Below are 12,145 nucleotides of genomic sequence, written 5' to 3'. Positions count from 1 at the left end.
GGCCCAGTAACTTAGCTTCGCAGGCATTGGGGCCCTGATGTCAATCATGTATATGCTTGGAGAGGCATGGTATACAGTCCCAAAGTTCCTTCTTCATGGTGTAACCTTGACACTTCAAAAAATATACTTAGGTTTATTTGCTATGAAATTGGCCTTAGGTGCACGAACACACTGTAAATTGGTATGAAGTGTTATATACAGTAAATTGTAATACCCTGTATGTTCCACTAAAAATGGTGTTTAATATATTTTTTCCCAAATGGACATGCTGATGCTTTTTTTGCAGTGTATAGCTTTGTATTTTAAAATTGTAGTATATATGCTTCTATAAGGTCGCATTAACATCATATTAGTACTCCGTATTACATGAATCAATTTGTGCTCAAAAACCCGTAAAAGTTTTTCCCATTTTAGCCTTTATTGTTCCATAGGCTAGGACTTGTGAGCTTTCACCCACCCTCTTTATGTCCTAGGCCACCTCTGTGCTGCTTATCCCATCTTTGGTGATTGATTGAAGTGGTCACATCATGTTTATTCAATTGTAACCAATACAATTGCCAATCACTGAGCTCTGTGGCTCTGTCGATGTAGAAGGCATAAGCTGTTGATCCCTGTGGTTAGCTGCAGTATTGAAGAGGTTATGTTATTATTGCCGCTAATTAACAAAGACCTGAGTAGGGGTGTGGAGGAGACACTGGACCAAGGGATGGTGAGTAAAGCCTAATATTGCTATTGTTTTGTTATTCTTTTCTGTCTTGACTCCATGGCTGGGCTCTGCTACCTTCCCCTGTTGTCACCACCCTTTGCTGTAGTAGATGTCAGGTTTCTGAGTTACCTGGCAAAATCCAATATCATCAGCAATAGCATTTTAAGGTTTAATGCTGACACCCCTGCATGTCTGAGTATATAAGGAAACCTGTCATGTCTACAAACGCTACTAACCTACAAATATGGGGTTAATCTGCTGGTTATTAGTGCTAAAATGAACTTATTTTTTCCTGGGAGCTGATGTCTTGCAGTCATAGAAGTGTGCATGGAGCAGTACCAGTAACCATTCAGTAAACAACAGTGGTAAGCATACCTGGCAATCTGATTGACAACTTGATCTGCAGCACATTTGTGTTGAGCGAGCTGTCAGTCAAACTGGGGGCATGTAGTGATGTGCAAGTGTGCGAGTTACTTGAGTTTTCCAAGCATGCTCGGGTGTTCTCCAAGTATTTTGGGTGTGCTCGTAGATTATCTTTGTGTCTCTTGCCTGTTTGTTAGGGAATCTGGAGCGCCCCACCAGGGCCTAGCGGGGTACTCGGTACTGGGCCCGTTGATCTCAGTGGGAGTTGTCACGGAAACTGTGACCCGCTCCGTGGCCCTGGGGCTCCATGGCAAAAAGGGGATGAATGAACAATGAAATAAAGTTTATGAATGGTTTGTGACGCCACATGTGGTGTTCGGCAAGTGAGGTGTTAGGCCGACGCTGCATGCAAATCCTCTAGGACTGGTGGTGGGTTGCAGCCAAGATGGTGAAGCTCCCCACAGGTGGAGCTGTAGTCCCAGGGCAGTGTAGATCTAGCAATGGAGGAGAGGCACAGGCGGTGTAGAGGCCGGTGCCTAGATGTAGTAGTGCGGGGTGTAGTGATGCGGGAATAAGTGGAGAACACCAGGGCATGTAGTTCCAAAGCTTTACTCACAGTCTGCAGTTCACACAGATGCCTGCCTCCGTGCTGTGTCCTCCGGGTCCTGGGATCAGTCAACCTCCAGGCAAGATAGGATGCTCCCTTCCCACACTCCGCCAACATGTACCTTTCTGAACATCTCCTCTTATAGCGCCTTTAAGTGTGAAGTACTCCCAGTACTGAGTTACACTGGAGTGCCTCCTGACAGATGTTCCCAAGAACTCTACTTGTACGGCAGACAGCTGTAGCCTGCTTCGGGGACTCCTTACTCCTAAGCCCCTGCTCACTATCCAAGTTGCTGTTGTGCCCCCAAGTCTTAGATGGGAGTAGTGCATTTACAGCCCACTACTCCACCGGTGTCTGCTGCAGGACCTTCAGTATCCATACAACCTCGGGGACCGGGCCCCGGCCTTGCGCTTAGAACTTCTAGGCAGGGTTCTTCCTCTAACCCACGTCCTCTGTGTTCCCTTTTACTCCTTTGTTCCGTACTAATCCCTCTCTCTCATAGAAGGTCAGGTTTCAGTCTAATGTCTTTCTCCTTCTTTCCTTTCTTGTGCCAGCTGGCTCAGATCACTGAGGCAGCTGCAGCACTCCTTCCTCCATCCCTCTTTCAGGGATCCTCACTCCTCTCTGAGTGACTCTCTCTCTCTCACTCACTGACTGACTCGTCCCACTCTTTATGTATTCTAAATTCCACCCACCTCCCAGCACGTTTCGTGTTCCAAGCAGGGAACCACCAAAGGTGCTCTGCTACTCTCTAAGCAAGGAGCCGCAATGTGGCTTTGCTACACTACTTTGTGGTGAGGGGTGCAGGTGTTGGAGCGTGGTTAGGAGTTCCCACCTTACCTGGATGGTGGGGCACCACACCTCAGGAGGAGGTGCAGTACCTCTGTGGCGACTGAAGCCTCAGGGGCGCCACAAATCCCCACATGTATTCAGGCTGTCTAGCAGCCGCAAATCATGCAGCTGCGGAGACACAAACAATCTACGAGCATGCCAAAATACTCGGAGAGTATCACTAAGAGTATGCTTACAGTTGCCGCTCATGCTGTGAGTGATGACTGAAGCCATTCAGAGAGCGAATCTATGACTGAAAGCTGGTATCCCCCATGAGGAATAAAGTTTATTTTCTCCCAGCAGCTAAGATTTCAACAATGTAGACTTACAGCATTGCAACGCTATGTACATGCAGATTAGCCTTATATTTGCTGTTTACTAGATTTTGGGGAAAATATGGGTAGTTCTTAAGTAACCTTTCTGTTCAGTTACCTTGTGCTTTGAAGTTTGTCCTTGTCCTCTCAGCTAGCAATCATTTTGGCAAACTCCGTTTTCTTTCTCCAATCTGCATTTACTTCCTAGCTCAGACCTGCAGTTACCTTTTCCTCTGCTGTAAGTTTAAAAAAAATCTTCTCTAGACTTGTTCACATTACAAACATTGTTGGATCAGAGTGAGTGTTCTCTGCAAACAAGTTTGCCTGTTCATTTATCACTGAATACCAGCTGCTCTTCTTTTGTTTGCTAATTAACCCTTTGACTGCTGTAAGCATAATGAACTCATGTCTGGACTTTTTCATATTGTAAACTGTGCTTCAAGCCCTAAACTCTCTGTACATCTTCACTTATTTATGCGTCACACCTGGCTTTGTGTCTTCTAATGTGCCCTGCTTATTTTTCTGCATGCTGACCAAACTGTTCTATGTGCCATTGCATTTGGTCTAAGTTGTTCACCCTGACTTGTGGCTTAGATAATCCTCCTCACCAGGTGAGCCCTTAAAGGAAACCTGACAGCTGGTCCATGCCGCCTAATCCCCGTTCTATGATTTCAGCAATGTATGTTTGACTCTGAAGCACTGAAGTGTTTAAGAGAAAAACATACTTTAACAGCTCCTGATGACCAAGACATGTTGTAGAATAATGTATTCCATATATTCTAAGGCTGTGAAAATGCGCGAAAATGCTGCGAAAACGTTTAAAAATCGTGTACAGAACGCCCCCCATGCATTCCTATGGCATTCCGCACATGCTGTGCTAATGCTGCGCTTTTTTCCGCGGCGGAATCGCATCGCAGAAAAAATCGCAGCATGCTCATTCTTTTGTGCGGAATCGCAAAAAATTGCCGCGATTCCGCACCCATAGGAATGCATGAGAATCGCTGACTTCCCGCATGTGGCTATGCCCACCATGCGGGAAGTTAAGTGTCTCATGTGCGGTTGGTACCAACGGTGTGGAGGAGAGGAGACTGTCCTCCAGGCCCTGGGTACCATACCCCTGTAAAAAAAAGAATAAAAAATAAAAAGTCGGGGTATATTTACCTTCCAGCGTCCCGCGCTGCATTCCCGGCCTAAGCGTTCCCAGTTATGCCTTGCGGCAAGGCCCTGTAATGACGTAGTCTCGCGTGACTCCAGCGGTCTCGCGAGATCGCTATAGCAACGCGAGACTACGTCATCACAGGTCTCGCAAGGCATTACTGGGAACACTTAGGCCGGGAATGCAGCGCGGGACGGAAGGTAAATATACCCCGATTTTTTTATTTTTTTTAGCATTTTAACATCCTATCTTTTACTATTGAGGCCGCATAGGAGGCCTCAATAGTAAAAACCTGGTCACACTTGTCAAACAAACACTATGTTTGACGAGTGTGACCAACCTGTCAGTCACTTTCCAAGCGATGGTTCAAATCGCTTGGAAAGTGCTTGAATATCGCACGTGAAAATCGCGTCAAAATCGCGATCATAATCGCGGTAAAATCGCGGTGAAAACGCGCGGAAAAAAACGCGCGATTTCTGGGAAGGAGTCCGGTTTTTAGTGAGCGTTTTAAAACGCTACGTGGGCACATAGCCTTAGAGTTGATTATTTTTTTCCTGACACTATGTGTCAGAATAGACTTGTGAGTACCCTCTTTACATTGGATGGCCAGTCGGCCTTCTGAAATTGGTGGGTTCTCTAATGTCTATGGGGACTTTTAGGCTATGTGCACACGGTGCGGATCCTCCCACGGATTTTTCCGTGCGGATTTTACTAAATCCGCAGGTCAAATGACCTGCATTTTTCCTACGGATTTAGTGCATTTTTTGTGCGTTTTTTCTGCATGTTTTGTGCGGTTCTCCACTGCGGTTATCCACCTGTGGATATGTAGAATGGAGCAGGTGGAAAACTGCAGCAAAACCGCACAAAAGAAGTGACATGCTGCTTTTTTTACTCCTCACGAAATCCGCGCGGAAAAATCTGCAGCATGTGCACAGCGTTTTTTTTTTTTACATAGCCAATAATGGTACTGTACATCACCTGCAGTTCTGCTGCGGATCCGCAGGGCCAAATCCGCTGAGGATCCGCAGCAGAATCCGCACCGTGTGCACAGAGCCTTAGAGTAAAGATGGTAAGACCCACTTTGAACATAGCTGGACCTGAGAACATTTTCTGGCTAATGCTACACAGTATATTGAAGTTGTATTTATTTTAATAAGAGGGGGATCATGGACTAATGCACAGGGCTATAGAATCTGCAAAAACATTGATAAAAATATTTTTAAAAGTTATGCAATATATTCACAGTTGATAAGAATGCATCTGCAAATGAGAACTGGGATATTGTCCCTCATCTAAGCTTATTCATAAGGGGACAGCTATTAATATCATTAGTAAGTTTCAAAAAGAGTGGTACAATGGAGAAAAAACATGACGTTAGCAATTTAGTCAAAGAAATTAGACATGCTTAGAGAAAATCCAGGAGACTTCTATTCTTGAATTATTACAGGTGATGAAACAGTGGTCCACCACCATGATCCTGAGACCATACAAAATACCATGCAATGGAAGTTCAAAGGGTCACTAACTCCAGCAAAACTTTGTGTCCAACAGTCAGCAGGAAAGATCATGGCAACAGTTTTTTGGATATGTAAGGCATTATATTATTAAAATTCATGCCACATAAGACAATTACTGGAGACACCTATGCTTCAACAATGAAGATATTACATGAGACAAAGAGAAATGACCAGGTAAGATGTCAGCAGGTATGTTGCTGCTTCACGACAATGTGCCAGCTCATAAGTTCGCAAATCACAAACTGCTATCAGGGAATGTGGCATCATGGAGCTTAACCATCCAACCTATAGTTCAGACCTGGCTCCAGTGTTTACTTTCTATTTCAAAACCTGAAGAAATTTCTTTGCGGGCAGCAATTTCCTAATGACAATGCAGTGAAAGATTCAGTAGCATGGTTCTTGTAGCCTCAAGAAGTATTCTTCTATTCTGAATAGTGATGAGCGAGTATACTCATAGCTCGGGTTTCCCAGAGCATGCTGGGGTGATCTCCGAGTATTTGGAAGTGCTCGTAGATTTCGTTTCTGTCACCGCAGCTTCATGATTTGTGGTTACTTGACAGCCTGAATACATTTGGGAATTCCCTAACAAACATGCAATCCCCACATGTATTCAGGCTGTCAAGTATCCGCAAATCATGCAGCTGCGGTGACAGAAACGAAATCTACGAGCACTTCCAAATACTCGGAGACCACACGAGCAACGTGTATACTCGCTCATCACTAATTCTGAGGTCATCCGATCACTAGAGGCGAAGTGGAATAAGTGTGTTGAAGTCAAGGGGGATTACATTGAAAAGTAAAAAGTTCAGTTTTCTTAGAAAATTTTATTTTTTAAAATAAATTACTGAACACCCCTAGAATTTTATGTTTAAGAGAAAACTTATTTTGAAAAGCTGGTTGGGGATTAAGCACCTCTGACAACTTATTCCATGGCAGATTCCCAGAGACATTTCACCTGTTTGTATTAATGAGAGATCTCAGTCTAGTGGAGCAGACCACAACAACAACCACTGAGGTGGTACCTTGAGCTAGTCATATGAGATGGACGGTTCCTGGACAGCTAGTCAAAATATGTTTTCTCTGAAACGCAACAAAGTAAAACATAAAAACATACACTGCTGTAAAAACTACCAAAGTAACAATAGATTCCACTGCCTTTTATACACTGTTAAATATTTAAGGGCTGTAAGTTATTCATTGGGCGATATTTCCATTCCCCTTTCTGGAATTGTCTTATCGGCTGTGTGGTAGCAAGTGGTTAGTGGAACAATGGGGATGTTGTCCTGGGCACAAAATTCTCAGGAGCTCAAAATTTTAAAAGGAAAAAAAAAACATCAGTGACTTCTGTCTTGATGCCCTGGATCTCTGGGTGAGGGCAATTTTAATCTGTATTGTTGGATGCTGCTATTCCTTTAAGTTTTATTCTTTAAGTTAATGATGCACAATAACAAATTATATTGTGGTACTGTGTAAGCCAGAAAAATCTATGCAAATACTTTAATGTCCAAATAAAACAGAAAACTATTCTACAGTAGGAGTCATACCCAAGTTGGCTAATCAGAAACCGTATATGTCTATGCTTTCAGATTTTCAGTCTCTATGCTCCAAGAGCTTGCAAATATAATGTTTCTGGTTAGTCAATATTGGTATCAGTCCTAGAATACTTTTAAGCATAAAAGTATTTACATACATACTTTAGAACATATTTCCACTACAATGAATCCAATACTGATAACTTGATTCTGTATTGATTGTGTCAATCATGATACTCATATATGCTAAACATCACATCCTGTTAAGTGGAGGTCATCTTGTAGATTATTCGCCCTGTGTTTCGTCTGAATTACACTGGGTAAAATATAGTACGCGTGTTTTGTGCACTTTCCCCTTACACCTGTTACCTGCATTGACACTAAGGCTGTGCAGATCTCTCCAGACACTTTGTAAGACCATTGATCAGGTGAAGGTTTGACTGAGATCACACTGTACAAAGAAGGCAATGACTCCTCCGCTAAGTGTTACATGCAAAGGGGTTAAACGTATATGATGCCCAGTGTATCAGCAACAGATCTGCTGCCTGACAGCTATTCAAGCTCCTTTGAGACCATTTATCAAACATTAATGGGGATTAGTGTTAGACCTGGTGTAAACATAACAAACAATCTACTGAAAGTGTATACTCATATTTCCATAGGTTATGAGGTAAGCAGATCCATTAGCGAGGAGAGTTACTGGAAGGTATTGTCTACTTAATTACTATTTGGACTGGAAAGAAGAACACACAGCTTCATGTCTATTTCATAAGCGTATGTTTCTAAGCAGATAATTCAACCTCATGCTTCTAATTAACATAGATCTTGTAAAAAAAAGATTTTTATTAGGGCAAGCTCTTAGTTACAATGCTAGAAAAGCCCTTTCTAAGCTACAGTTCATAAACTTTACAATAAAAAATGTTTTATTTAATCTATAAAACAATAACAATAAGTCTTTCAACACTGAGACTTTTCTTAATTCTGCACAATTCCTTATAAGTTTATTAACCCCTTTACCCCCAAGGGTGGTTTGCATGCTAATGACCAGGCCAAATTTTACAATTCTGACCATTGTCCCTTTGTGAGGTAATAACTCTGGAACGGTTCCATGGACCCCAGTGATTCTGACAATGTTTTCTCGTGACATGCTAGTGGTAAAATTTCATTGATATAACTTGCGTTTATTTATGAAAAAAAATGGAAATTTGAATTTTTATGCCCTTAAATCACAGAGATACGGCACACAAAATACTTAATAAGTTACATTTCCCACATGTTTGCTTTATATCAGCACAATTTTAGAACCAAAATTTTTTTTGTTAGGAAGTTATAAGAGTTAAAAGTTGACCAGCGATTTCTCATTTTTACAACACCATTTTATTTTTAGAGACCACATCACATTTGAAGTCACTTTGAGGGGTCTATATGATGAAAAATACCCAAAAGTGGCACCATTCTAAAAATGCACCCCTCATGGTGCTCAAAACCACATTCAAGAAGTTTATTAACCCTTCAGGTGCTTCACAGGAATTTTTTGAATATTTAAAAAAAATGAACATTTAACTTTTTTTCACAAAAAAAATACTTCAGGTCCATTTTTTTTATTTTACAAAGGGTAACAGGAGAACTTGGAGTACAAAAGTTATTGTGCAATTTTTCCAGAGTACACTGATACCTGATATGTGGGGGGAACCACTGTTTCGGCGCATGGCAGAGCATGGAAAGCAAGGAGCGCTGTTTGCCGTTTTCGACACAAAATTGGCTGTAATTGAGATCGGACGCCATGTCGCGTTTGGAGAGCCCCTGATGTGCCTATACAGTGGAAACCCCCCACAAGTGACCCCATTTTGGAAACTATACCCCCCAAGGATCTTACCTAGATGTGTGGTGAGAACTTTGAATCCCCAAGGGCTTCACAGAAGTTTATAACGTACAGCCAGACAATTAAAAAACATATTTTTTCCACAAAAACGATCTTTTCACCCCCAATTTTTATTTTCCCAAGGGAAACAGAATGCCAAAAGTTATTGTGCAATTTGTCCTGAGTACGCTGATACCCCATATGTGGGGGTAAACCACTGTTTGGGCGCGTATGGCAGAGCTCGGAAGGGAAGGAGCACCGTTTGACTTTTCAACGCAGAATTGGCTGGAATTGAGATCAGATGCCATGTCACGCTTGGAGAGCCCCTTATGTGCCTGAACAGTGGAAACCCCCCAATTCTAACTCCAACCCTAACCCCAACACACCCCTAATCTCAACCCTAACCCTAGCCCTACCCCTAACCCTAATGGGAAAATGGAAATAAATACTTTTTTTTAATTTTATTATTTTTCCCTAACTAAGGGGGTGATAAAGGGGGTTTGATTTACTATTTATAGTGGGTTTTTATGTTTGGCAGCTGTCACACGCTAAAAGACGCTTTTTATTGCAAAAAATAGTTTTTGCATTACCACATTTTGAGAGCTATAATTTTTTCCATATTTTGACCCACAGTCATGTGAGGTCTTATTTTTTATGGGATGAGATGACGTTTTTATTGGTACCATTTTCTGCCCGTGACTTTTTTTGATCACTTTTATTCTGATTTTTGGGACATAGAATGAACAAAAACATTTCATGAGTTTCTTTTTGGGGTGGGCGTTTACATCATTCTGCGTGTGGTAAAGTTGATAAAGCAGTTTTATTCTTCGGGTTAGTACGATTACAGCAATATCTCATTTATATTTTTTTATGTTTTGGCGCTTATATACAATAAAAACAATTTTATGTAAAAAATAATTATTTTTGCATCGCATTATTCTGCGAGCTATAAAATTTTTATTTTTTTGGTGATTACACTGTATGGCAGCTCGTTTTTTGCGGGACAAGATGACGTTTTCAGCGGTACCATGTTTATTTATATCCGTCTTTTTGATCGTGTGTTATTGCACTTTTTGATCGGCAGTATGATGATAAACCATTTGTTTTTTGCCTTGTTTTTTTCCTGAAGGGGTTCACTAAAGGGGTTAACTAATGGGACAGTTTTATAGGGCGGGTCGTTACAGACACGGCGATAGTAAATATGTGTACTTTTATTTTATTTACAAAAAAAAGAATTTCTTAGGGAATTTTTTTTTTAATTTATTTAGGATTTTTTTAAAAAATTATTTTTACACATGATTTTTTTTTTTAACTTTATTATATTGTCCCGGGGGGGGACATCACTGTATAGTGTCAGATCGCTGATCTGTCACTTTGCAATGCACTGCACTGAGAAAGCCGCCTACCTGCAGGATCCAGAAGGCCACCGTGGCCATCTTGGAACATCGCATTGTTCCGAGAGGCTCAGGGAAGCACGCAGGGAGCCCCCTCCCTGCGTGATTTTTCCCTATGTCCCCAGTACACTGCGTTTCGTATATTGTGATTGTATAATATTTTTTTGGTATGCCATTGGCACTTGTTTTTACATATTTTTATGTTTGCCTAAATCGGATTAATTAAAGATTAAAAATATTTTTATACATATTCTTGTTCAATTGTCTTTATATTTTTGGATTGTCCATACATAGTGGTTTGTTCTTACTATTATATAGTCATGTGTAGAGTACATATTGTCATGATCCAGGATGGGGTTTCGCTTTGGCCCATCCTGGTCTGATTGGGGGTTAATTATTCCGCCTCTACCTGGCAGAGGGCGGCTATTTAATGCTCACTGGACCTAGGTCCGGTGTCAGTTATACTCCTGCCCTCGGCTGAGTTGGTTGACCTTGTGCGTACGTGTGCCTTGTGCCTGATATCTTGCTGGCTTGTTTGGTTTTGATTCGGTTCTGTCCCTGTTACGAGTTCTGCATGTCCCTCTTGTACTGCGCTACCTCTCGTGTATGACTCTCTGCTTGTGACCCGACTTCTCTCTGCTCATCCCCTTGGTACCTCGTCGCTCTCTTGTGTATGACCTTTGGCTTTGTCTGACCTCCCGTCTGTTTACCTCTTCTGTACCTCACTGTCCGTACTGTGAACGACCTCCGTTTTGCCTGACTCTGAGTTTGCTGTCTTCTGTGAGAGCAGGACGCTAAGCCTCGCCCCCTTGCAGTCACATGACCGTAGGTCCCGTGCCGGCTTGCTAAACTTCATCACTAAGGTCCTGTGCACCTATACTTTCTGGCTATTCTGGTCCCCAGGGGTTCCTACAGTGCGGGTGAGTCCCTGCTCAGCGGAGGCTGTACGCCGGCACTGTCAGGATCCTGATACATATGTTTTTAGTGCATTGACCAAACTTTATTAATATATTCATGTGTTGAGTACATGTTTTTAGTGCATTTCAGCATTTAATGCAATTCTATGGGGAAAAACCACACATAAAACACAGTGTCCCCCACTAATGAAATTGTCATGTTACGGATTTCAAAACACAACACAGGTCAGTTTGCACAGCATTAAGAAAGCGCAGAGAGCATGAGATCTTTATAGATCCCTTCCACTGTGCTGGAATTGTAGGACGCTGAGGTTTTATGCAATGAAAATATGTAGTGTCAAAAGTAAACCTGACCAAAAACTGATTGTGAAAACTTAACCTTATAGTATATGTCCAAATGGATCAGTTGCATGACTGAAATATAAAAAACTCCAGAAAAACAGAAGGATCACAATGATTATTATGGGAATGAAAACTCCTGGGAAGAAACAGGGAAAAAATGAAAGCGCTATCTAAGCGTAATATTAAAAGTTGTAAGGCAGCGGTAGCACCGTAGGCAGTGAAGAGGCAGTGACCCACAAAATTCAAACACAAGAGTCTCTTTAATGTGTTTCCTCACAGCATATAACTGCAGTGCATATAACTTCAGTGCATATAATTAGTATCCATTTCACCATTTGCAGAATATATATTATACGGCATCCTTCATTTTACAGACACTAAACACGCCAGTCTTCTTCTGACTAATTCCCATGGGTGTCTATGCGCCGTTTCCAAGACTCTATTAACATAGCATTACATGTTGCAGGCACTACACACACTAGTCTTCCTCTGACTAGTTCCCGTGTATGTCTTGCACCACTGCATCACAGTTTCTTTACTTACACAGCTGTACACAGTCCAGGATATCCTCTGTATCGCAGTCGGGCACCATATCCACCTGTTTT

This window comes from Dendrobates tinctorius, unplaced genomic scaffold, assembly GCF_039654945.1.
Source record: "Dendrobates tinctorius isolate UK_male_01 unplaced genomic scaffold, ASM3965494v1 ptg000060l, whole genome shotgun sequence".
Taxonomy (NCBI): domain Eukaryota; kingdom Metazoa; phylum Chordata; class Amphibia; order Anura; family Dendrobatidae; genus Dendrobates; species Dendrobates tinctorius.
The sequence above is the reverse complement of the archived record's forward strand: the minus strand, read 5'-3'. Positions refer to the sequence as shown.